The sequence below is a fragment of the Phoca vitulina genome, unplaced genomic scaffold (genome assembly GCF_004348235.1).
Source record: "Phoca vitulina isolate PV1807 unplaced genomic scaffold, GSC_HSeal_1.0 scaffold1, whole genome shotgun sequence".
Lineage (NCBI taxonomy): Eukaryota > Metazoa > Chordata > Mammalia > Carnivora > Phocidae > Phoca > Phoca vitulina.
In genome coordinates, this window is record NW_022589704.1 from 65507366 (window position 1) to 65534614 (window position 27249).

General features: G+C 34.7%; 1 protein-coding gene across 3 annotated transcripts in view; it reads right to left on the reverse strand.

Moving 5' to 3' along the window:
- LOC116635195 (sodium channel protein type 2 subunit alpha) overlaps positions 1–21624 on the reverse strand; it is a 137981-nt gene extending 116357 nt beyond the window's left edge. For 2 of the 3 annotated variants that reach the window (XM_032409151.1, XM_032409173.1), the window contains exon 1: positions 21394–21624. The gene's annotated coding sequence lies outside the window, so the exon portion shown is untranslated. Of the gene's footprint in view, positions 1–12761; positions 12853–21393 lie in introns of all 3 variants that reach the window. The other variant, XM_032409156.1, reaches the window with a different exon arrangement.
- Positions 21625–27249: the final 5625 nt, after the last annotated feature.

Consider the following 27249-nt stretch of genomic DNA (forward strand, 5'->3'; position numbering starts at 1 on the left):
TTGACAGAGAGAGACACAGCGAGAGAGGGAACACAAGCAGGGGGAGGGGGAGAGGGAGAAGTAGGCTCCCCGCGGAGCTTGATCCCGGGACCCTGGGATCATGACCTGAGCCGAAGGCAGACGTTTAACGACTGAGCCACCCAGGTGCCCCTCAAATTAGCTTTTAAAGAACAAATGACAGATGCTCACTGGTAATATTTGATGTAGTTCCTTCTTTTAGATCATCAAAAATTGACTCACATAGAAAAAAAAAAAGGTTATTGCATTAAGGATTCTAATTTGCTGAATGCCCTAGTCATTTAATATTTAATAGCAAAGTGTACTAGTTTCCTATGGCTGCTATAATAAATCAATACAAACTTGGTGGCTTAGATAACACAAATTTATTCCTTTACAGTTCTGGAGGTCAGAAGTCAGAAATGAGTCTTACTGGGCTGACATCAAAGTGTTAGGAGAGGCTCTAAGGTAGAATATGTTTCTCAGTTTTTTCTAGCTCCTGGAGGTCACTTACATTCCTTGGTCTGTAAATCCTCCCTTGCATTATTCTAACCTCTTGCTTCTGTCATCTTGTCTCCTACTTGTTCTGTACTTAAATATCCCTCTGCCTACCTCTTGTAAGAGTTCTTGTAATTACTTTTAGTGTTCATCCAGATAATTCAGGATAATCTCCCTATCTCAGGATCCTTAACTTAATCACATCTGCAGTCTCTTTTGCCATACAGAGTAACATACACAGGATCCATGGATTATTAGGGCATGGACATCTTTGGGGCCATTATACAGCCTACTACAAAAGGCTATGAAAGTCCTTAGTTTACAAATTGAAAATTGCACACAAAAATCCATATCTTTAAGTTCCCTCCTTCCCTCCCTTCCTTTCTCCCTCCTTCCTTCTCTCTCCCTCTCTGTCTTTCTCTCTCTCTCTCTGTGTCTCTCTCTTCCCCCACTTTTAATCTGTCCCTTTACTCCCAGGAACCACTAAGTGTAAAGCTAACACATATTAATTTACATTATAATTCAAAAGAAATGCAGTAGAGAAGTTAATCTTTCTATTCAATTTGACAGACTTATCAGTGGCTAGTCCAAAGGAATTCAGGATTCTCTAATCAATTCTCATTTGTTAAACTATCATGGAGAACTTTATGCCATGCAAGGTAACACAATCACTGGGCTAGAAGATACCCAACATATCAACATATGCAAAACTTTGCATTAAATCCCTGAGACAAAAGTGTTGTCATGCTTTCTTTGAAAGTCTAGATATAAAAATATACCTCCCCATTGATTTTTTCTTTTATTATTATTGTTGTAGCTTGTAGTGTTTTGTTTTCTGACACTCCCTTTTGGAATCACTAATGTTCCACTGGTTCTTACCATCCATATATTGGAACATCTGCATACATGTCCTTTCTGATACCATGTCTATGAGCTATTCTATACCCAGATATTTTTTAAATAACATTTTCCTTAGTCTGTTTCTGTTACTTGCTATAAAGAACATTAGCTCATGACATATCATGTCCCTTCATTTGCTAGAAACATTGTCACAAAAACTAAAATATTATATACTGAAATATAGCCCAAATTCATTCACATTGTAGAATATTTTGAATTGTAAAATGTATTATATTGACTTATTAAATCATATCTGGTTTCATTTATAACTCTTTCTGGTCTTTAATAATGAGCAGAATTTTTTTGAAGAGTTAGCCAAGGTCAGGAATCTGAGAAACTGGAAGCTCAGGGGAAAATGATATTCTACATGGGATCAGAGATTAAATATATTGGCTGAGGAAGGTGTTATCTTAAACAATTCTGCAATTAAGGATTTGAAATATCCTACAAAATATACATTTCCTGCTGTCATGATGTCAGAAGAGTATTGTAATCTATATTTCACTAACTTCTATATAAGCTAGGTCATTTTATTTACTATGTTGCATTTTTGAAGACAGATAATGATGACTGGAAGGGATAGACCGTGGGTATTTTTGTGTGTGTGTGCACATATGTGTGACTATTGTTGATTAATTCTGTTATTGGTTATAAACTATTCATGGAGTAATAGAATTCATTATGAATGAGATTTGGAAATTGAAATTGTGTAAGAGAGACAGAGAGACCTTCTCACAATTATATTTATTATTTAAGTTTTCTCTGGAATTTTAATATATGCTTAATCTATATCCTTTTACAAATAACTATGTAGTCTACTAAAACACTAAATTTAAAAGCTATTTAACACAGTTATAATAAAGTAAACTGCAGAGAGCTATTTTAAGAAGTCACTTGAAATAGAACCTAGTTATGCTGTGAAAGTAAGAAATTTCAAATAGTATCCTAATCGAAGTTTTAAATGACTAAAGTTTTAAATGACTAAAGCAGACATATTGATCACCTGCTATGGAAGGCAATACGTGTAGATACTGGGTAGCTCAGTAGAACTATAAGACACAATGTCTGTCTTTATACAGTGCACAATTTCATATGAGAGATGACCCAGGTATGCTTATATCTGACTAGCCCACATTATGACAAGTGAGAGACAGCTGCAGGATGCAATGGAAGTACAGAGGAAAATGTGACATCGCATATGAAAACATCAGAGAGAGCATTACAAAAGAAGTGATATTTGAGTTAGATCTAATTAGGAAAAGTTCACATATATTTTAAAATTTTTTCACTGAAACCTTGAAATCTATTGAAGACAGAAAAATTAGTCAGTGGAAGTTGTTTTCAGTATAAGATCAATTGGAAAGTGATACATTTTCTAATAACCAGTTGGCATATTTATTTAGAGGAAACTTTTTTCTTAAAGATCTTTTAATTTTTATTTATTTGACAGAGAGAGAGACAGCAAAAGAGGGAACAAAAGCATGAACACTCTTTAGGAGAAATAAACTGAATAATTTCAATTATATCCTAATGGTTTAGTGAAGTGATGTCAACATCATAAGGCATCCTTCATATTTCCCTCTCCAACTTGCACAACAAAAATTCGGTATCCACCCCTGAACAAAAGTGCCTCCATGGAACTTGTGGGATCCAGTACTATATGCTAAGGGACTCGAGTCTTACAACCTGTGCATCAAGTAATAGGCAGAGAGACCTCAGTACCACTTGTAGTCCCTGCAGAAACCCATGAACTGGTTCTGGTCCCTCTCAGCCATAGTCCAGGAGTACCTGAAGAACACTGACATAGGCAGTCACCCATGGACAAGAAAGGCCATGTGTGGAAGTCCAGATTTCCAGAAGAGAATTTCTAGCACTATGGCATTAGTAAGTCCTACCTATCCATAATTACTCTGAATGTAAATGGATTAAGTTCCCCAATCAAAAAGCATACAGTGGCTGGATAAAGTAAAAAATAAAAACAAACAAACAAACAAAAACAGAACCCAACTATATGCTGCCTACAAGAGACTCACTTAGCTTTACGGACACACACAGACTCAAAGTGAAGGGATAGAAAAAGTTATGCCATGCAAGTAGAAATCAAAAGCAGGGGTAGCACTAAACTTAAACAAAATAGACTTGAAGCCAAAAACAGTAACAAGAGTCAAAGAAGGTCATTATATAATGATAAAGGGGTCAATTCATCAAGAAGATAGAGCAATTGTAACATATACACACCCAACATCAGAGCACCTGAATATATTAAACAATACTCACAGATCCAAAGGGAGAAATAGGCAATACAATAATTGTAGAAGATTTGAAGACCTTGCTTCAATGACAGATAGAGCATCCAGACAAAAACCAACAAGAAAACAATGGATTTGAACCATACTTTAGACCAAATGGGCCTAACAGACATATAAAAAACATTCTATCAAACAGCAGCAGAATACACATTCTTCTTAAGTGTGCACAAAACATTCTCTAGGATAGATTGATTATATGTTAGGCCACAAAACATGTCTTAGCAAATTTAAGAATACTGAAGTCATACAAAATATCTTTCTCAACCACAATGATACGACACTAAAAATCAATAACAGGATGAAAGCTGGAAAATTTTCAGTATGCGGAAATTAAACAACAGACTTTTGAACAACCAGTGAGTGAAAAAAAAAAATCTTGAAATAAATTAAAATGGAAATACAACACACCAAAACTCATGGGATGAAGCAAAAGTAGTTCTAAGAAGGAAGTTTAGTGATAAATACCTACATTAAAAAAAAAAAAATCTCAATAAACAACCTAACTTTGCTCTTCAAGGAATTATTAAAATTATTATTATTATTATATAAAAATATATTTTTAAGTATAAACTAAGTACAAAGTTAGTAGAAGGAAGGAAATAACAAAGATGAGAGTGGCAATAAATAAAATAGAAACCAAAAAAGGTAATAGAAAAGATCAATGAAACTAAGAACTACTTTTTGGAAAAGATAAACAAAATTGGCTAGCCTTTTGTTGGACTAAGAAAAAAGAGACAACTCAAATAAAATAAAAAATGAAAAAAGAGACATGACTACCAATACTACAGAAATACATACAGTCATAAAAGACTACTATGAATATGCCAACAAACTGGGTAACCTAGAATAAATTGATAAATTTCCAGAAACATACAACTACCAAGATTGAATCATGAATAAACAGAAAACCTGAACAAGCCAATAACAAGTAAGGAGATTGAATTAGTAATCAAAAATCTCCCAACAAAGAAAAGTCCAAGATCAGATGGTTAAAGATGAATTAATGCCAATCCTTCTCAAACTCTTCCAAAAAAAATTGAAAAGGAGGGAAAACTCTTAAACTCATTTGGCAAGGCTAGCGTTACCCTGACACCAAAGCCAGAAAAAGACACTACAAGAAAATTACAGACCAATATCCCTGAAGAATATATATGCAAAAATTCTTAACAAAATATTAGCAAACTGAATTCAACAGCACAAAAAAAGGATCGTATGCTATGATCAAGCAGAATTTATGCCTGGGAAGCAAGAATGGTTCAGCATACGCAAATCAATGATGTGACACACCACACTAATAGAATGAAAGGTGAAAAAACATATGATCATCTCAACAGATGCAGAAAAAGCATTCAGCACAATACAACATTCTTTCATATTAAAACTCTCCACAAATTGGGTCTGGAAGGAACATACTTCAACATAGTAAAGGTCATATACAGCAAACTCACAGCTAACATCATAGTCAATGGTAACAGATTAAAAATTTCTTTTCCTAAACAGGAATGAGACAAGGATGCCCACTCTCACCACTCCTATTCAATATAGCACTGGAAGTCCCAGCCAAAGCAATCAGGCAATTTATAGAATTAAAAGGCATCCAAATCAGACAGGAAAAAGTAACATTGTCTTTGTTTGCAAATTATATGATCTTATGTAGAGAAAATCCTAAAGACAACCAAAAAATGTTGGAAGTAATCTGCAAAATCAGTAAGGTTGCAGAGTACAAAATCAACATATACAAATCAGCTGCAATTCTATACTCAAAAAATGAACTATCTGAAAAAGAAATGAAGAAAACAATCCCATTTATAGTAGCATAGAAAACAATAAAATACATAGTAATAAACTTAACCAAGGAGGTAAAAGATCTGTATACTAAAAAGCACAAGACTTTGATGAAAGAAATTGAAGGAGACATTAACAAATGGAAAAATATCCCATGTTCATGAACTGGTGAATTAATACAGTTACAATGTCCATACTACCTAAAGCCACCTACAGATTAAATGCAATCCTTATCAAAACTCTGATGCCACTTTTCACAGAAATAGAGTAAACAATTCTAAAATTTGTATGGAACCACAGAAGACACCAAAGAGCCAAAGCAAACCTGAGAAAGAACAAAGCTGGAAGAATCACATTTCCCAATTTCAAACTATACTATAAAGCTTTAGTGATCAAAACAGTTTGGCACTGGCATAAAAAGAGACACATAGACCACTGGAACAGAATTGAGAGCCTAGAAGTAATCCTGCACATATTTGGTCAATTAATATTTGACAAGGAAGCCAAGAATACTGAATGGGGGAAAAATAGTCTCTGTCTCTTCAATAAATGGTGTTGAAGAACTGGATAATCATACACAAAAGAATGAAATTAGACCCCTATTTTACACCATACACAAAAATTAACTTGAAGTGGATTAAAGACTTAAACATAAGGCCCAAAAATGTAAAATTCCTAGAAGAAAACATAGGGGAGAATCTTCTTAACATAGGTCTTGGCACCATTTTTTTTTTTTTTTTTTTTGGCTATAACACCAAAAGCACAAATAAGAAAAGCAAAAATTAATAAGTGGGACTACACCAACTAAAAAGCTTCTGTGCAGCAAAGGAAGAAATCAACAAAATAAAAAGGCAATCTACAGAATGGAAGAAAATATTTGTAAATCATATATTGAATAAGGAGTTAACATCCAAAATATGGAAAGAACTTCTATACTCAATAACAAAAACAACATCAGAAAGTAATCTGATTTTAAAATGGGCAAAAACATGAATAGCAACTTTTCCAAAGAAGACATCCAAATGAACAACAAGTACATGAAAAAGTGCCCAACATCACTAATCATCAAAGGAATGCAAGGCAAAATGACAATGAGATACTCATCTCACACCTGCTAGAATAACTATCATCAAAGAGACAAGATACAACAAATGCAGGTGAAGATGTGGAAAAAGGAAACCCTTGTGTACTGTTGGTGGGAATGTACACTGGTACAGATACTATTAAAAACAGTATGGAGGTTCCTCAAATAATTAAAAATAGAACTATCATACAATCTAGCAATTCCACTTCTGGATATTTACCCAAAAGACATGAAAAAAGAATATTGTAAAGGTATTTACACTCCTTTGCTTATTGCAGCATTATTCACAATAGCTAAGACATGGAAACAACCTACGTGCCCATCAATGGATGAATGGAAAAAGAAGATGTGGTATATGTGTTTTATACATGCATACACACACACAAACACACACATACACTGGAATATTATTCAGTGAAATTATTCAGAAAGAAGGAAATCCTTCCATTTGCAACAACATGGGTGGCTTGGGGGATTATGCTAAGTGAAATAATTCAGACAGAGACAAATACTATATGATACAACTTACATGTGGAATCTAAAGTAGCAATCTCTTAAAAATAGAGACTATCTCAACACCCAAAGAACAAATAATCCAATCAAGAAATGGGCAGAAGACATGAACAGACATTTCTGCAAAGACATCCAAATGGCCAACAGACACATGAAAAAGTGCTCAACATCTCTTGGCATCAGGGAAATACAAATCAAAATCTCAATGAGATACCACCTCACACCAGTCAGAATGACTAAAATTAACAAGTCAGGAAATGACATGTTGGTTAGGATGCGGAGAAAGGGGAACCCTCCTACACTGTTGGTGGGAATGCAAGCTGGTGCAGACACTCTGGAAAACAGTATGGAGGTTCCTCAAAAAGTTGAAAATAGAGCTACCCTATGACCCAGCAATTGCATTACTGGGTATTTATCCCAAAGATACAAATGTAGTGATCTGAAGGGCCATGTGCATCCCAAGTGCTTATAGCAGCCATGTCCACAATAGCCAAACTATGGAAAGAGCCTAGATGTCCATCAACAGATGAATGGATAAAGAAGATGGGGGTATATATATACAATGGAATATTATGCAGCCATCAAAAAATGAAATCTTGCCATTTGCAACGACGTGGATGGAACTAGAGGGTATTATGCTAAGCAAAATAAGTCAATCAGAGAAAGACAATTATCACATGATCTCATGGATATGAGGAATTTGAGAAATAAGGCAGAGGATCATAAGGGAAGGAAAGGAAAAGTGAAACAAGATGAAACCAGAGAGGGAGACAAACCATGAGATTCTTAATCTCAGGAAACAAACTGAGGGTTGCTGGAATGGAGGGGGGTGGGAAGGATGGAGTGGCTGAGCGACAGACATTGGGGAGGGTATGTGCTATGGTGAGCGCTGTGAATTGTGTAAGACTGATGAATCACAGACTGGTACCCCTGAAACAAATAATACATTTTATGTTAATAAAAAGAAAATAAATAAATAAAATGAAATTTTTACTGATTAAACAAAAATGGAGACTAGAATGGTGGTTACCAGGGTCTGGGGGTAGGGGAAATGGGGAGATTTTGGTCAAAGGGTATAAACTTCCATTTAGAAAATGCGTAAGTTCTGGATATCTAATGCACAACATTGAGATTTTAGTTAACAATAAAGTATTATATAGTTGGAAGTCATTCAGAGAATAGACTTTAAATGTTCTTACCACAAAAAAAGTAATGGTAATTATGCGACATGATTGAGACATTAGCTAACACTACAGTAGTAATTATTTTGCAATGTATAGCAAATCAACATATTGTACATCCTAAACTTATACAGTATTATATGCCAATTATATCTCAATAAAGCTGGACAAAAATCCTGGTTGTTTATATAAATTTAGTAAATGATATTTAACAACTATGGAATTAAAAGCACAAAATATAAGGTCAAATTTTCCAACTTAATTGTAAAATAAACAGCACATAATTCCATATTATTCACAAAACTAAAGATTTGCTTCCAACTATAAACAAAAACAAAACATTTCCCCAAAATGTGGCATTGTAAACATTCCTTCCAGTCATCTCTAAACAAGGAAGTATATCTATGATATAAACACTAGAGAGCAGACAGTGAGGATACTGTGATGGTTGAGAAACAATGGAATCTTGGATCAAACACCAGCTTTATCATATTTGTAAAAATGAGACCTATACTTTCTTCAGGATTGTTATAAGAATTAAAGGAATCTTCACAGAGAAAGCTCAAGACACATAGCATATGCTGGATTAATATTAAATTTTTTGTATTTTCATTCAATGATTAAACTAGAAACATATAAACTACCAAAATTGAAATAGGAATAGAAAACTTGAACCAAAGACCGATTATAAGCAAAGAAATTGCATCAGTAATCAAAAAGATGTGGTGTAATCTTACTTCTTCCTGCTGTGTTGAGAATAGATTGTGAGGAGGAGTAGAAGAATAAAGTCCACTTACGATATTAAGGCAGAAATCCAGGAGAGTCTTGATGGCTTAGACCAGGCTAGTAGCAGTGGAGGTGGCAGGAGATAGTCTGATTCTGGCTATGTTCTGAATATGAAATAAACAGGAATTCCTAAGGGGTAGGATATGGGGTATGAGAGAAAGAGAATACTCAAAAGTGACCCTAGAAGTTTTTAGCCTGAGAAACAGGAATACTGGAGTTACCTCCCTAACAAGTAAGATGGGGGAAGGCTGGGGGTGGAGCAGGGTGGCCAGGGAGAGGAAAAGTTCAGAAATTTAGTTTAGGGATTGTTAAGTTTGAGATGTCTACCAAATATCCAAATCAATAAGCCAAATAAGCAGTTGGACACATAGATCTTAAGTGCAGCAGAAAACTGGAAGTAAAACATTTTGGAAGTCATCATTATTTGTATGAGATTTAAAGCCTTGAGATTCAATGTGATCACAAGAAAGTGATGAAGATACAGAAGAAAAGAGAATCAGAGACTAAACCAGGGATACTCCCAAATATTGGCATTTGGTAAGGCAGAGTAAAAAGTAGAATGACTGAAGAAGTGAACAGTGAGACAAAAGAAAAACCAGTATTATAGGCTGTCCAGGAATCCAAGGGAAAAAAGTATATCAAGGGAATTCAGTGATGCATGATGTCCAATACTGCTGAATGATCGAGTAAGACAAAGACTAAGAATGGACCACTGAATTTTATAGTGTGGTGGTCACTGGATTCCTATCAAGAATTGTTTTGGTAAAATGTTGGAAATGAAAACCCAACTAAAGTGGATTTAAAAGGGAATGGGGGAGTGGGAAGAAAGAGGGAGAGAGACAGAATACAGTGAACACTTATGGTAAGTATTTTTGCCAAGAGGAGGAAAGAAATCGAGAAATACTTGATGAAGGAAAAAAATTATTTTAATATAGAAGCAATAATAAAATGCTTGCATGATGATACACTAAAGAGCTAAAATTATTGAAGTAGGAGAGAGAAAAAAAATTGCTGAAGGAATGCCCTTTTGTAGATAAGAAGAAACAGAGAAGATCTGGTGCACAGACACAGGGATTACTTTAGGTAGAAGCAGGGATAGTTGATTTAAGGTAACAGGTGGGAAGTCAGATTATGTGGGTGTAGAACTTGGTAGGGAGGTACATGTAGTGATAAAAGTCTGAAGGCAAACATCTCTTCTGATTGTTTCAATTTTCTTAGTGATGTAGGAACCAAAGTTGTCAACTGAGAAGGAAGATGAGGTAGGAGGTGATGGTGATTTGAAGAGAAAAGAGCGGGTGTGGAATCCAAGTCCAGGACACTAGGTCAGTGAGAGTCTGGGGAACTGTGGTATGATTGCTGGGCAGTATCAAGGGCCCACTTGAGGTTGTGCTTGTGTCTAGCTGCATGGATGTAGGCATGGAAAAGGGGAGAGTTGGATATGACTAGGATGGAGATTTTTCCAGATAATTAAAAAGGGGGGGTAGTTAAGGGTGTATGTGTATGTAAGAATTGATTATTATAGATGGCCATAGAATTTAGTCTATTTAATAAAAGTAAAGAGGACATTCAGTAAGCGAGGACAGTGAAAAGTGTGGTAAGATCAATGCACTGGAGTTCTGGTTGGGTTAAAGGATTGTTTGAGTTGGGTTCAAGATGAAATGAGGCAGAAAGATAGGTGGTGCAGACTGCTTGAAGTAGAAATCATGGTCAGGTCAGTTATTGACAAAGAAGATGTCTAAGATACAACCATGGGAGTGCGTACCTGAGGAAGGGTAAAGAACACCACCATTGGAGGAAAAGATTTTAAGAAAGAGAGCTAAGTTGGTAATGTAGGTTTTCACATAAACAATATGTTGAAAAGCCATCTATATACAAACTGAAATTACCAAGATTTTGGGTAAGGGAGTCAGGCTGGAGATGGTGCCAGTGAGCTTAAAGCCAATTTCCTATTTTCAAAGAATCACATATTTGTGCAAATTCCTAAGAAGATGCATCTCCAAATGCACAAATATTCTGAATCAATATTTTATCCTGGTTTTGCTTTTAAAGTTTGAATCATTTTGTGATGCTAAGAAGAGACAGAGAGAAAGAATAAAGTACACACAAAATAAAACCCCTACAGAAAAATCTCACTTAGGATAAATATTATTATTATTTTTTAAATGTTTTATTTATTTATTCATGAGAGTCAGAGAGAAAGAGAGAGAGGCAGAGGCAGAGGGAGGAGCAGGCTTCCCGTCTAGCAGGGAGCCCGATGCGGGACTCGATCCCAGCACCCTGGGATCATGACCTGAGCCGAAGGCAGACGCTTAACCATCTGAGCCACCCAGGTGCCCCTTAGGATAAATATTATTAAACTATATCCAAACAGCATGGATCTACATTAAAAAATACTTTGATATAAAGTATAACATTTAAACATAAAAGGAAAAATATTATCAGATGGTAAATAATGGATAGCATTTTATTTGTATTTTTAGTGTACAAAAGAAATTCATGATTACTATTAAAAATGCAAACTGAATAAAAGAAAATAAAGTAAAAATAAATTAAATATCCTACATACCAATCTCCCCATACAAATCCAGAGCTCCAAAATAACCAGTTAAAGACTGTATATTCATCCAAAATGTTTCTAAACATATGTAAATATATATCAACATATGTAATTATAACAGCCTTCTTTTCCTTTTTTTTCCCACAAATGAGATAACACCATTCATAGTGTTATGAAACCTGCTTTTTTCACTTCACAATATTTCTTGATCATTTTTCCATATCAGTATATAAAGGCCTAAAATTATTTTTAACATCTATATGATATTTGTTATAAAGATGCATCACAATTGATTAAACCTGTCCCCATTAATGGATATTTCGGTCATTTCCAGGTTTTTACTATTAACAAACAATGCCATAATGAATGCCATGTGTGAGCATATTTATAAGACCAATTCCTAGAAGTGAAAATGTTGCATCAAAAGATAAGCATCTTTTAAATGTTGACAGATACTGTCAAGTTGTCTTCCCAAAAAATTCATCACATGAACACTAAGAATTTTCCATTTACTTTTCTTCAAAATTTTATAATGGGTTTGCTTTCCGTGAAAGAAAGTAGATTACAACTATTATAAGGTTGGTGGTGGAAATTTGGACTATTGACTAATTATTTGAACTATAATCAAAAGAGTAAAACTGTAGGGGCATGTGGGTGGCTCAGTAAATTGACTCTTCAGGGTTGTGAGTTCAAGCTCCATGTTGGTGCTCCACACCCAGTGTGGAGCCTACTTAAAAAAACAAAAAAAGAGTAAAACTGTCAAGCAAGATATTTGACCTACTACACAAACTCACGTATAGATGAAAAAAAAATACATAAAGATATTCATGGCAACATTGTTTATAATAGTAAAAAATCTATCCATCATTATGGAATTATAAATAATTTGGGATATATTCCCATAATGGAAAGTTATACATCAGTAGAAATTACTGAACCTTATGTCCATGTATCAAAATGATCAATTCTCAAAAACATCATTTTATACTTTTAAAAAGTATAAAACATTATACTTTCAGTATAATACCACTTGTAAAATTTTTAAAACATGTAAAACAGTTCTTCATATTCTATATGTGTGCAAGTCATGTGGACTAAAATTTCACAATATGAATGTAACGATTGTGCATCAAATTCAAAATAGCTGTTACCTGAGAAGGGAGTGATAGGATTGGGATCAATACTGAGTACAAAGGAATCTTCCACCATATCATGTTTTATCTCTTCTTCTGAGAATCTAAACTAATATGACAAAAGAAAATATGAATTTTTAAAAGAACGAATATGTAAAATCAAGTAAGAAATATATTTCCCAAATTCTGACCAGTCTCATTTTGTTGCCTTGAGTGCTTCAGGTAGACTTGGTCAGCAATGAAACCATATGAGTAGTTTTAAGTAATTTGTTCCAGAACCATCCCATTTGGTACATGTGTGCCCCCTTCTATTTCTGGCCCTTCTGCTGCTGCTCTTCAATTGCTCTCTCTTGTCTAGCGTGCTCAACTACTTATACATTCTTGCCTTGTACTATTGGCTTCCTTTATTGGATCCCAAGTAACATTTCCTAACTTATGCATTTTAAGTAATATATATATATATATATATATATATATATATATAAATTTTAGTTCTTTCTAAACGACCTTTTTTTTTTCCTGAAAGACAGGACAGAGATAAGTTTCTTTGAAGTCCTGTTTCAACAGATTACATTTTCTAATTCTCATTTCAGTGAGAATAGAACTTTTTGAAGCTCTATGCTCTACTCAGGGTTTCTCAATTTCAACTCCCTATGTTATAAGTCAAGACTTCAGCCTTATACTTGCACAGACTTTAAAAGTAAACCCTCTAGGAATTTGGACTTTTTTCTATGTATCTCTTTCTACTCCCCAGATGCCTGGGTCAGCTTTCATGTTTATGACTCAGGTTTTTTGTATCACTTTATTTCTGATTACTGAAGGCTTCTTTTTATTTATTTGGAGCTTAACCATGTATTTTTAAGGCATTTAAAAATTGTGTTTTATTGAGAGTTTCTAGATGTTGGCAAATGAGTTCTATGTTCACTCAACCCACCAAGTCGACAGAATTGAAGATTCTCATAGGTTTTGTGCAAATTATTACTTTTATTTTAGTAGCTCTCATTTCACCTTGAAATTCCTAGGGATATAGGAAGCTCTGATTCTGAGGATACAGGACTCATGCTGGATGCCATCAATACAGATCTTCTCCTGAAAGCCTGTGAATAAGCTATATCAAGTGCAAAAGGGTTTCCTGTACTCTGCTTCTTTCAGCTGAGTCTACGTTGGTAATAACAGCATATATTTACTAACACAGTTGTTTCAACATTCTTAGGAAGTCAGGCTCAAAATTCATAAAACTATGTCATTCCTGGTGATATAACTAGGGATTCAATAAAGAGTCATTAGAGATTCCAGTTGATAGGTTTAGCAAGGCCAATAACTGAGCAGCTCATCTTCATGCTCTTTATCTAAACTGATGGGCCATTTTATATTTTAACTTTCTAACACCTAAGCACCTAAACCATGGACCATTAATTTAGGTAGACTGATCAAATATAAAACATGGCATAGTACTTTTTTGACCTTCCTCTCTTTCAACTGTTAGAAATGTGATGACCATATACCACACTTTGCCTGAGACAGTCCTGATATACACGTTGTTCTGGAGAAATTATTAACAAACCACTTCCTAGTTAAATGATACACTATGGTCACCCTGTCTAAATAAACAGGCTCCCCAGACTTCTAGGACTGTTGATGCAGGAAATAGAAAGTGTAAGTCTGGATACTTCTCTGGCATTATCCTATTTCTGGGCCATTTCTGGGCCACCAGAGTTGCTCAATCCAGCTGAGACACAAAAGGAGGAAAACATCCTAGCTTGTAATGTTGGGTTGATAGAGATACTATCCAATTGGCCTCTAGCTGGTTTGCTTCATGCCTTACATATTTCACCTTTTGACATCAGTTATTCAGAGAAGGGAAATAGTGTCAGTCTTCTCTTACCATAATCTTATCATAAACTCTTTTTTCATGATATTCCAACTAATCCACTATTCTTTACACAAACCCTAATAGGAACTTTCTTGTCTCATTGTCACTCTCCCATACAAATCAACCAACACAAGATGTAACAGGGCATAATTATACAATCACATAATTGCACACTTATCTGCTAATACCACCAAGACATGCTCATGCTGAAAGTGTATTATAATCCCAACTGAATTCTAGATCACAATACAAGATTTAATCTTTCCAAACTTAATAATAATTCAAGCAATTCAAAGTACTTCTTGAGGATGACTGCTTCCTAAGATCATTTTATTCCAGTAAAAAATTATATTTTAGCAAGCACAAACAGAAAGTTAACTAAAATTATGATATTTTTACCCTCAAAAATCTTTTAGCACATTCTGATAAATAAAACATATTTAAATACCCTTGATTCTTAAACCAGTTCTCCAGAATTTTCACAAACAACCAATAGTTTAATAAAAGTTTTTTCATTATTAGTGTGGTTAGTAATGATATTTTCTTCCAAATAAAGAGCTTGACTTAGAAGTTTAGTGGAATATTACCAGGAAAAATCTACACCTTTGATTTGCGAAGTCTACCTTCACCTCTGCTTCAACCTACCTCCAAATGTAATAAGGAAGAGATGACACTACTGTATGTACATTAAAGGGAGACAAGTGAGTAACTTTTGAGATTCAGCATGATTTCATTTTGTGTTCTTAATGCTGGTCATCTTTCCCTACATAGAAATAATATTTCAATAGGCACTACTATGTTGCTAATGGTATTCATCATTATAATCAAAATGTACATAAAATTTGAGTGCTCCTTAAAATCAAGATAATATGAAAATACATTTTGATTATTAAAGATCTTATTTGCCTTCATTGGCATTATGACTTTTCTTTTTTGAGTCCTAAAGCAAGATATAGGCAAACTATATTTTTCATAAATCTTACTGCTATTATAAACAAAATTAGAGAAGATCATATTAAATTTGTATTCTACAGGTAACAGACATGTGAAGTAACTGCTGGAAAAATCCAAATCCACATTATTTCAAAATGCAAAACCTATATTAAATCTCTTGAATTTTTTTCCAAATGGGTTTCCCTTGTTTAAAACTATCATCAATATTTAAAGAACACTGAATTAGATGTACTAAAAATTTATAAAGCAAAAAGTGATAAAATCAGGGAAAGTAGTGGGGATTTTTTTTTTCTAATGACAGCATCTGAAAGTGGTTTGGAGTTGATATTGAAAGTATTTGCAACCTTTGTTAGAGAAGTTCTTCAATAGAAATTTTAGAAGACCTTGATGTATACCTTCTAGGATGTTTGTTTAGAGCAGAAATCTGAAAAATATTATTCCAAGACCTGCTTTGTATTTTGTATGACCTATTATAAAATTATAACGCTATAAAATAAATAATTTTCAATGGAAATTAACAACAAATCCAAATATAGAATCTGTGAAACTAATCTGAGCTGAGAAGTGATAACCTAGTTTTGCTGTATGGTAGCACTGCCCATGACCCTCCTGTGGGTGCACAATAGCTGTTAATGGAATTAAACTTGACTTAGGGTTTCTATTTCAAATTATCAGTTATCCTATCCATACCCCCAAATGTGTCTGCACTGCTAGTCAAAAAAAGATGGAGAAAAATAAACACTAAGTTTCTAAAATGGATAAGGATTAAGAGTTCCGCAGTTGTCAGTAATAACCCCAATTTCTTAATAACAACAGAATAAAAATGAACACAAATAAAACTAAATTCTATCTTAATATTTTAATGCCTGGGAATTGAAGCTAGATAAAGATACAATCATTTATTAAGCTTAGAAGCTGAATGAGGTAGTTATGAGGATATCCAGAGGTGACCCCCACAAAAGAAGACTGGAAGGAAGAAGAGGACCCTGAGGGGTAGGGGGTGGGGAAGACTGCCTTTACAATGTTGCCCAAGGACAGTCCTGGGGGAAGAGAAATCATCTGTGTCTGTACTGCCACCTAAACACCTACTTCTGCTCTTCTCACTGACCTGCCAGGCTCACCATACGGTGGGATAAAGTCAGGTCTAGAAACAAAAAAGGTATTTCTGTCCCACCAATTCTAAAGTGAATTACATTAATCTGAACTGAGAAAGCAGCTATTTCAAAGGCTTCTTTCTGTGTGAAGGATGGGATTTTTCATCATACCTGTGCCTTTTTCCAGGCTTCACATTGCCATCCCATGGCCTGCAAGTGCAAGGGATTGCCTAGAGGAGATCTAGGAAAGATTCAAGATTCTGGAACTGTCAATAGAAAGGGAGAAAGAACTTATGGTAGGAAGCTTCATAAAAGAGGTTAGTTTGCCTAAGGGAAGGAACTTTATAATTACACTGACTCTTTTCCTTCTCTTCACATATGTCCCTATAAAAATACAAATGAAACAGGGAGGAAAAGGCACAAGCTTGAATAATTAATTCAGATGCTAGCAAACCAGCCCGTAATAATCAAATTAGAAAAAAGAAGATGTGAGGATGGAATCAGAGGCCAGAGTGATTTGGCCAAGAGCTGAGGAAAGTGGGCCACTTCTGCAAACTGGAAAAGGCACAAAGAAGTACAGCATAGAGAATATAGTCAAGGGGCACCTGGGTGACTCAGTCGTTAAGCATCTGCCTTCGGCTCAGGTCATGATCTCAGAGTCCTGGGATCGAGCCCCGCATCGGGCTCCTCGCTCTGCGGGAAGCCTGCTTCTCCCTCTCCCACTCCCCCTGCTTGTGTTCCCTCTCTCGCTGTGTCTATCTCTGTCAAATGAATAAATAAAATCTTAAAAAAAAAGAAAAGAATATAGTCAATAATATTGTAATAACATTGTATAGTGACAGCTGGTGAGTATACTTATCCTAATGAGCAATGAGTAATGTATGTAATTGTTGAATCAATATGTTATATACATGAAATGAACATAACATTGTATGTTAATTATACCTAAAAAATAAATTAGATACGTATAATAGATAAAGTTTAAAATAGAATCTGTTTTTAAACAGGTCATTCTGTAAGAAATAGGTAACTGAAGTATATTCAATAAGCCTATGTGAAACAGTGTTATTAGTTTCCAATTCAAGGATTAATGAAACTAAAAAATGCTCTATGGAAAAGTGTTTTGCTACTGAGAATTAATTATTTCTTCCAGAGAGTGCACATTCCACAAATAGCTTTTTCTGAAGAACCAACTGATTTAAATAGAAGAGATATTTTATCTTACAGATAAGGTTTTAATTTCCAAGTACAGAGCACCTAAAGTGAGTTACATCAGCTTTCTTTTATATCACCTACTACCCCTTCTTCCTATCTCGAAGAAAAAACATTCTTGAATCTTCCCTCTCTCATCTCCTGTAGGACTTCAGTTTATTTTTTGTTTCTTCTTTCTTCATTTTCTCTCCACTGACTTCATATCTTTATTTTATGAAGGGGCTGAGGTTTTTCTAATCCTGACTAAAATCAAATTTCACTCAATAGTACGTTCCCCCTCAAGATAAAAAATATTATCTATCTTTCCCTTCACTGGTAAATGTCTTAAAATTTAAAATTACTCTTCAGCTTTCTCATTTCCCATTTAGTCCTCAGTCCAAGCCCCTGTCTCTGCAAATCTACTAAACCTCTTCTCTTAAAACCTATCCATGAACTAATAATAATAACGAAGTCTATCAGCTCCAACCCCATTCTCTTATTAATCAACCACTTTATGGGTTTGCTATTGTTTCTAATCCCTATTTTGGTAGTCCGTTTACTTGCTTTGCTTCCTAGGAAATTGTTATTCCTCCAATCTCTTCTATTACTTTCCCACAATTAATTAATATTCTTTCTAGACTTTTTTCACTCTACCCAATCTTAAAGTTATACTGAAGTCATCTTTACCTCACTTTTATTCCCAGTTGATGTTCATTTATGTGTGATCTAACTCTTGCCACAGCTTCATGCACACCCATATATTCAGCTTTTCTTTCTAATCTGATATCTGGACATAAAATTTTCACACTGTTAACAAAACTGTTTTTACCTCCTTATAGAACATCTTTATGTGAGAGTATGTGTTAGTATATCAAATACATAACATCAAAAGCCAAATTCATTATCTTAACTTTTGCTGCTCCAGAAAAAAAAAAAAGCCACAACACTCTCAGGCTTCACTGATTGGATTACCATTCTCTGTAATTTCTCTATATGATGTCCTGGAGGTCTCCATTTGCCTGCCTCACCCCTTTGTTCCTGGAATGAGCAACTTTCTTTTTTTTTTTTTTTAAAGACTATTTATTTATTTATTTGACACAGAGAGACAGCGAGAGAGGGAATACAAGCAGGGGGAGTGGGAAAGGGAGAAGCAGGCTTCCTGCTGAGCAGAGAGCCCAATGTGGGGCTCGATCCCAGGACCCTGGGATCACGACCTGAGCTGAAGGCAGATGCTTAATGACTGAGCCACCCAGGCACCCCATGGAATGAGCAACTTTCTACATTTATTTGTTTATAACAAACTCACCCATAAAGATCTAATTTAACTATCATATCCTCTTAAAATTGTATTCTCTGGGTTCTGAACTTCTCATGGACAGAAATTTTGACTGTTGGCTTATTACATCTCAGGATGTAACACAGTGCGCCTGATGGGTGCACATCATATACCTGTTCCATTCACCTTCTCACCTTTCTTCATTCTTACTTTGATGTTTATAATATTTTGAGGTATAGTACTATTTGTACGTACACATTTCCATGAAGAAAACCCTGTGCCTTTGTTTATGTCTCAATCTCTACCATGGACAGTTCTTGATAGATACATGGTACTCCATGAATATTGTTTTTGTAAGTGACACATTTTATTTAATCCCTTTACTTTCTCAAGATATTGCAGAAGTAGGGCACAGTCTGTGCTTAGTAAGTGGAAAAAAAAAAAAAAAAAGGAAGGCCAGAACATGGGATGATGTTTTTGTAAGCATCAATAGACTAATCTATAGGTACAGTCTACTCTTATTAGGTAGGAGGAATAGAGATGTGGGCTAGTATGTGACCATCCATATCATTTATGGATATAGAATAGAATAATATACCTCACTGAATGGGAAAGGAGAATACTAAGAAAAGAGAGTCTCCATAGTTGTTGTTTTAGTTTTCCTGGATGCTTTGTCAAGAGCCTTGAGAAAATTGAGCACTGTATACAATATGCCACTAAGTAACATAACGTGTACCTTGAAAGAAACTATATTTCATAGAATTCACACACACACACACACACACACACACACACAGAGTCAATATCAACACCTGGTATATGCCATTTGTATATGTCCACACTAGAGGTAAATTGTGTTACTGCTATGAAAGACATTGAAAACTGTCAATCAGTGTTCTAGCCTTGCTTCTGATTCTAATTTACCATGTGGCTGTGGGAAACCGAGTCTCTCAGTCACAGTTTTTTTTTTAAATGATGAAATAAATAAATGCTAAAAATCTCTGATTCTAAAAATTGCCATATATATAGAACTATGTGGAACTTAAAACTCCTTATAGGCCTCACATGTCAAAAGAATGGATTTTTTTCCTTTGGTGGTTCAAACCATTCTATAAAATCGTGACCCATAGCTTTCACAACCTGTGACACAGCACAACTACCTCTTTAAAGAAAAATTATGAGTAAGATAGAAACACACTGATGCATCCCCATACCTGCCATCTCTACCACCACCATCACACAGACACATATACACACACTGCTCTTCTCAAAGAGACAGAAATGAGATATTTTAAAACAATCTTACAAAAATAATTTTTCAATGTTTAAAAATTTTACTTTAAATTGATACAAGTGACAATTACGATTTTTAAATGCAGGATTTCTAAACTGCTTTCTCCCTATTAAGTTGATAACAATAAAAAGGGGATTTAGGGGGAAATCATAAGAAGCAGCAGAGAAAAGCAAGGCTGTTGCATGCAATTTCCAGCTCCTGAGTCATTCCACCTTTTAGCACAGCTAATGTTACAAGACCAAAAATAATTTAAAACGTGAGTACCTTATACAATATCAACTAGTTTAAATGGCCTATCATCACAAATCCACCGAAACCTAAGAAAAATCCATTTTCTCAGCAATTAATCTGTTTTTAGTTTTCTCCTTACATCCATACTGGGAGAGGGAGAGGGTCTGTACTATCATTCCAAGTCTATTAAACACATTACATAAATCTTTCATGGGAGAAATGACTTACATATTTTTTCCTAAAATGGAAAAAAAACCATAAATAATCCATACCATCATTGCTGGCAGGAATTGTTCAGAAGGCCTTTGGGTTCAGAATGTTGGTATGCCTCTGATGCGTCTATCACAAGGCTCAGCCCTGGGCTTTGGCAAAGCCATTGCCATGTTAATCTGCTTCATTACATCTCTATAATTTGTTCACCTCATTAAGGAGCAGTATTTCCCTTGTGAGAGGAAGACCCATCCTTCACTTTGAAAGCTTTACCTTCCAAAGGTACACAAATGTAGTCACAGATGGGCGGTAAAGGCCAGAAAGCCAAATAAATATTAAAATACAGCATGTCAGAGTTGAATCTCATTTCAGTGCAGGAAGATTTAAAGATCTAGGGCAGCTAGAATTAGAGCTATTCAATCTTTTAGATCTAAATCCAAGCTTACAAAGCACACACCTTATTTTAATTATCATTAACACAAATAACAATTCATGGATAGATCAAAGATAGAATCATGTTGCCTTACCTGAAATAAAGGGAATTGTAAATCATAGCACAGAATCCATATATGTGGTGAATATAATAGTCTCCACTGCAGTTCTTCAGAATTTTGACTAAAGCAGAACGTTAAAATTTCACATGTGCTCCATCCTCACTGAAGAAGGAAAAACAAGAAAGGACAGCTGCAGCATCCTCTCTGCTTCTGCTTTAGCTTTCTGTTCTGACGCTCACTCGATGGTACCCACTGTCTGTTAGAAAGCAGCATGCAAAATTGAAAAATAAATAAATAAATAAATGTAAGCCTGCATCTTACGTGACAGCTCCATCTCCTGGCCAAAACTGGAACCATTTTCATTCAAGATCCTTTAGCAACACTGTATTTAGCAAGTTTGATTAAATGGTGTATAGCACGTAATTCCACTGTATTTGAAATCAGCTACCTTAATTACTTATAAATTAAACATTTAAGAAGCATTAGGTTATACATTTTTAAAATTTGTAATCCTAATTTTGGGGTTTAGTTAAATTTATTTACATTATATTTAAACTAAATGGAAGCTTTTCATAGCATTACAAACTTAATGTTTACCTTAAGACTTACTTAACTTTATTTACTACCTTAAAAAGTAACATGTATCTCCTATAAAATAATTTTAGATGCCAAATTTATCTTTACTGGTACCTCTTCGTGGAGAAGTTGTTTAAATTTTTATTAGAGAAATTCTTGTTATGTTGTTATTTTTGCTATTGGGAGGCAATTTTGGAGGATTAAAGTTAATTTTGGACAATGAAATTACTAAAAGGCAAATGAAAATCTTTAGCCAACCCAAGTTCTTAAGATAGTTCAAAATATACGGATATCAATTTACATGCTATATGAAATTTGATAATTGTAGTATATGTGTAGTCACACCTTCTTAGCGGGATAAGAGAAAAATTATTATGAGAATGCATTTGGCAAATAACACCAGTTACACTGAGTATATTATGTGTTCAATATAGATCTGTTTAATTAATTTTTCTGTTAGCAATTGTGAAGATCTGGTTCATTCTTAAATTTCTAATTCTTTCCACTTTTTCACAATACCATTCAAATCTGGGGACAGGTATATGAACTAAAATTCTCCCTGCTGAGGTCTTTTGATCCTAAAGCCTTAATCTTTCCCAGCGTTTGCATTAACGCTATCCGTGGTGCTGAAAACCAATTCCAGGACTCACAGGATTCCAGGCCTTAAACTGGTCTGAAATGTTGTCTTTGTAATATTTGATATAAATTTTATTTTTAAAAGTCTTATATCATCCAGAATAAATGCCAGTATCTAAGATACAAATATCTAAGTCATATTTTATTCACAGAATATGTAGTATACATGTTGACTGGAAGCCATAATGCTGATAAATCTATTTAATAAAAATATGATTATCAGTCACACGTGTTTTGATCCTTTATATAATACTTCACTCTATCCTTGCTGGGGTTGTATTATGTAGCTTGTGCCAGCATTAGTGCCCCACTGAATAGATGGAATAGATGAGGATACCCAGGCCCACTTTTTAGTAACTTCTCCAGAGTTAACTAATAAGCAAGTCAGAAGAATAAATCTGATTCTCTAAATTTACTCCTATTTCTACAGTATCATTAAGATACATTAGTATTGTTTTTAAAATGCATTATTAACATTTCACAAAAAAATAAAGTGACTTGGTCACATTATTTAAGTATGTATACTCAACTATTTCATTTCGTAAGTTTTCTGCAAAAACATAGGATACTGTTATAAATTCTCAGGGCACATAAATCATGATCATTCTTCTCAAATTTTCCAGCAAAGCACTCCTAATGGCCAAGAAGCTTGAACTCATCATATTAGAGCTTGAGATGTCACAAGCATGAAATATCATTGATCACTTTACCTTTAAAATCATAGGAATTTTATAATAATTTATATAGCATTTAAATATTTTTCTTAAAATGTGAATCATTTTTCCCATTGTTTTGAGGGTAAATTTTACCCTTTAGGAGGATGTGTCTAACTTACTCTGGGATTTTGTGTACTTCCAGGTATGCCACTGCATACAATATCCCAGGCTGAGGACCATGAAATGATGTGATGTAAAACAACTTACCTCAGCAAATAGATAATTATTTAAATTTTTTTCATGTATTCCTTTCCAGCATATAACTTCAGTTTTGATGAATCACAAAACATAGAATTCAATATTAATAGGTTATGCCTTTTAAAAAATTATGAAATATATTTGCATTCTTCATTTTTAGCATGCTCTTGTCAGTGTCACTATGGTAAATTGTAAACATTGTCACAATCCTTTCCTCCTCTCTTATTCATGTTGTTTGCAATGTGACTACTATTAGGAGATGGAGATTATCTTTCCATTTTTTATCTGGGCTGACCTCATGATTTAGCAAAAGAATATAGTGGAAGTGATACTGTTCCAGTTTCAAGTCTAGGCCTCAAAATTTCTTAAACGTCTTTTTTTAAAGATTTTATTTATTTATTTGAGAGAGAGAGACAGCAGGGAAAGAAGCAAAGGGAAAGGGACAAACAGACTACACTGAGCATGGAGCCTGACATTGGGCTTGATCCCACGACCCTGAGATCATGACCTGAGCCAAAATCAGGGAGTCAGATGCTTAACCGACTGAGCCATCCAGGCACCCCTAGGCCTCAAAATTTCTTGCATGCTTCTGCTTATTTTCTTGGAACCCTCCCTGACCACCATATGAAAAAGTCTGGGCTGCCTGATAGAAGACATGAAACCACATGGAGTAGACACAGGTTTCCTTGTTCTAAACTTCCAAGAACAGCTAGCCCCAAGCTGACCTGGCAGCCAATGCAGGTGAATGAACAAATCCAGCTAAGACCAGCTAAGTCTAACCAGGATCAGCAGAACCAAAAAAACATGAACTAACTAAATGTTCATTTGGGAATGGTTTGTAATGTTCCAGACCCAATTTCTTCCTGCTCAATTCAATGTTACATTTTTCAATCATAATATTTGAAAGCATTTGAAAAGTTTGCTTACTTCCTCTTTCTTGAAATACCTTCCTCACTTGCCTTTGCTTGGCACCATTCTATAGTCTATTTCTTCTACACATGGCTGCTTCTTCTCAGTGCCTTTTGCTGCTTTTCCTCTCCATTATCCTACCTTTGAACATTGACATGCCCCAGAAAACAGTCTTTGACAACTTCCAAATTATTGCTCTAGCCTAGTCCTCTCTCCTGAACTATAGACTTATAATCAAATGCCATTTAACATATTCGCTCTCTATTAACTTGTCTAAAATGAGCTTTTGCATCTCTTGTAATATTCACCATCTTGGGTAATAGCAATTCCCTCTTTTAATGATGTTAATCCAAAACTTTAATGTCACCTTTGACTCTTCTCCTACTTTCATACTCCACATCTAATCAATTTGTGAATACTGTTAGATTCTCTTTAGAAAGGTATCCAAGGGGCGCCTGGGTGGCTCAGTTGGTTAGGCGACTGCCTTCGGCTCAGGTCATGATCCTGGAGTCCCAGGATCGAGTCCCGCATCGGGCTCCCTGCTCGGCGGGGAGTCTGCTTCGCCCTCTGACCCTATCCCCTCTCATGTGTTCTTTCTCTCTCATTCTCTCTCTCAAATAAATAAATAAAATCTTTAAAAAAAAAAAAAAAAAAAAGAAAGGTATCCAAAATCAAACTCACTACTCTACTATTTTATCTCGGCATAAACCAGCATCATTGTATTTTGTATCTTTGCAATATCTTCTTAACTAGTTTCTTTCTCTACTTCTTCTCTTGCCTTTGCTACAAGCTATTCTTAACACAGAAACTGAAGTCATCCTATTAAACTGTACATCATATAATGTACTCCTTTTTTCAAAACTTTCCAGCAGCTCTCCATCTCCTTCAGAATAAAGCCAAAGCCTGACCAAATGCTCACAGTGTTCTGAGCACTCTGGGCCTCTTTACCTCTCTGATTTATTCTCTAGTTACTCTTGACCTCACTCATGCTACTCCAACCATTCTAGTGTGTTTGCTAGTTACTCAAACATGGCAGCAATGTTCCTTCTTCAATAAGTTTCCATCTTTTGATCTCTTTGCCTGGAATGCTCTTCTATGGGTTTCTCATGGCTCACTTTCTCTGCCATTCTGGTCATGGCTCAGAATGACCTCCTTAGTAAAGCTAGCCCTGATCCCTACCACTACACCCTACCTCCTCTGTTTTTATTTTTTTCCTGTATTACTTAGCTGACATACTATACATTTTGTGTGTCTCTGCTAAGAAAAATGTAAGTTCCATGAAGGCAGAGATGTTTGTCTGTTTTGTTCATTGCTATAAACCTGGTTCATAAAAAAGTACCTGGAATATCAAAGCTGTCCAAATAATGAATGAATTAGATGCAGAATATGCATATCATTTTTATTACTATATCATGGAAAAGTTATTTATGTGTGGACTCCATGTTTTCATTAAGAGAGTGTGAAATCAATGTGGTAAATAGCACGCCTTTGATTAAATTATCATCCAAGATATTAACAGAAAGCTGAACTTACAGTGGGTATTCAATAAATATGTTGGGTTAATTATATAAATATTAAAAGTAGACCACTATGCTCTACAATTGTTTTCAATGGAGTTCTAAAATAATTTTGGTAAAATATCATTGAACAACTCTTATTTCATATTAGCATTTTTTGTCACTTTGAAAAAGACTTTGAACAAACTTTGAGGAGATTATTACAACTTTATTTTTATTAAAAATGTATATTCTAATCTAGAATATATATATGAGACAGAATATATACATTCATATATATGTATTCTGAAATCAACTTGACTTGATATTCTTTTAGCTAGCAACAGTAAACCAATAAAACATAATTTCTTAACGATACATCTTTCTGGCACTATTTTTTTTTAAGATTTTATTTATTTATTTGACAGAGAGAGAGACCGCGAGAGAGGGAACACAAGCATGGGGAGTGGGAGAGGGAGGAGCAGGGTTCCCACTGAGCAGGGAGCCCCACGCGGGGCTCGATCCCAGGACCCTGAGATCATGACCTGAGCTGAAGGCAGACACTTAATGACTGAGCCAGCCAGGCACCCCTCTGGCACTATTTTAATCATAAAATCTATAGTTTTATTTTGGGAGCTTGATTTTCAAAATTACTTTAACTTTTAGGGATAAAAGCCAGTGTAGTCATTAATTTTATGTGTCAACTTAACTGGTTAAGGGAGCCCAGAGTAAACATTATTTATGGGTGTATCTGTGAGAGTGTTTCTGGATAAGATGAGCATTTGAACTAGTGGAACTCAGTAAAGCAGACTGCCCTCTCCAGTGTGGGTGGGCGTCATCCAATCTGTTGAGGGCCTAAATAGAACAAAAGGTAAAAGAAGAATGAATTATCCCTTTTTCTTCAGCCTCCCTGCTTAAGCTGAAACTTCTCATCTTCCCTCAGGATGGGATTTGCACCATTGGCTCCATCGGTTCTTAGGCTTTCGGACTCAGACTGAATTACTCCACTGGCTTTCCTGGGTCTCCAGCTTTGTGTGTATGTATATATATATTATATATATAATATATTTATATATTTAAACACACATTTTATATAAAATATATATGTAATTTATATATATTTTATATATGTTTATATTATATATAGCTACATGTATTATACATTATTCTATATTTTGTGAATTATATATAATAATATGATTATAATAATTATTAAATAATATATCATTTTACACATTTAAATGTATGTTTGATCAAAACTTGTACAATTCAAGAAATGGAGAAAGACAGTCTAGTTTGGACCTAATATTTGTTTCACATTTTTCTTGCATCAATTCTTCCCATATAAAATATCTACA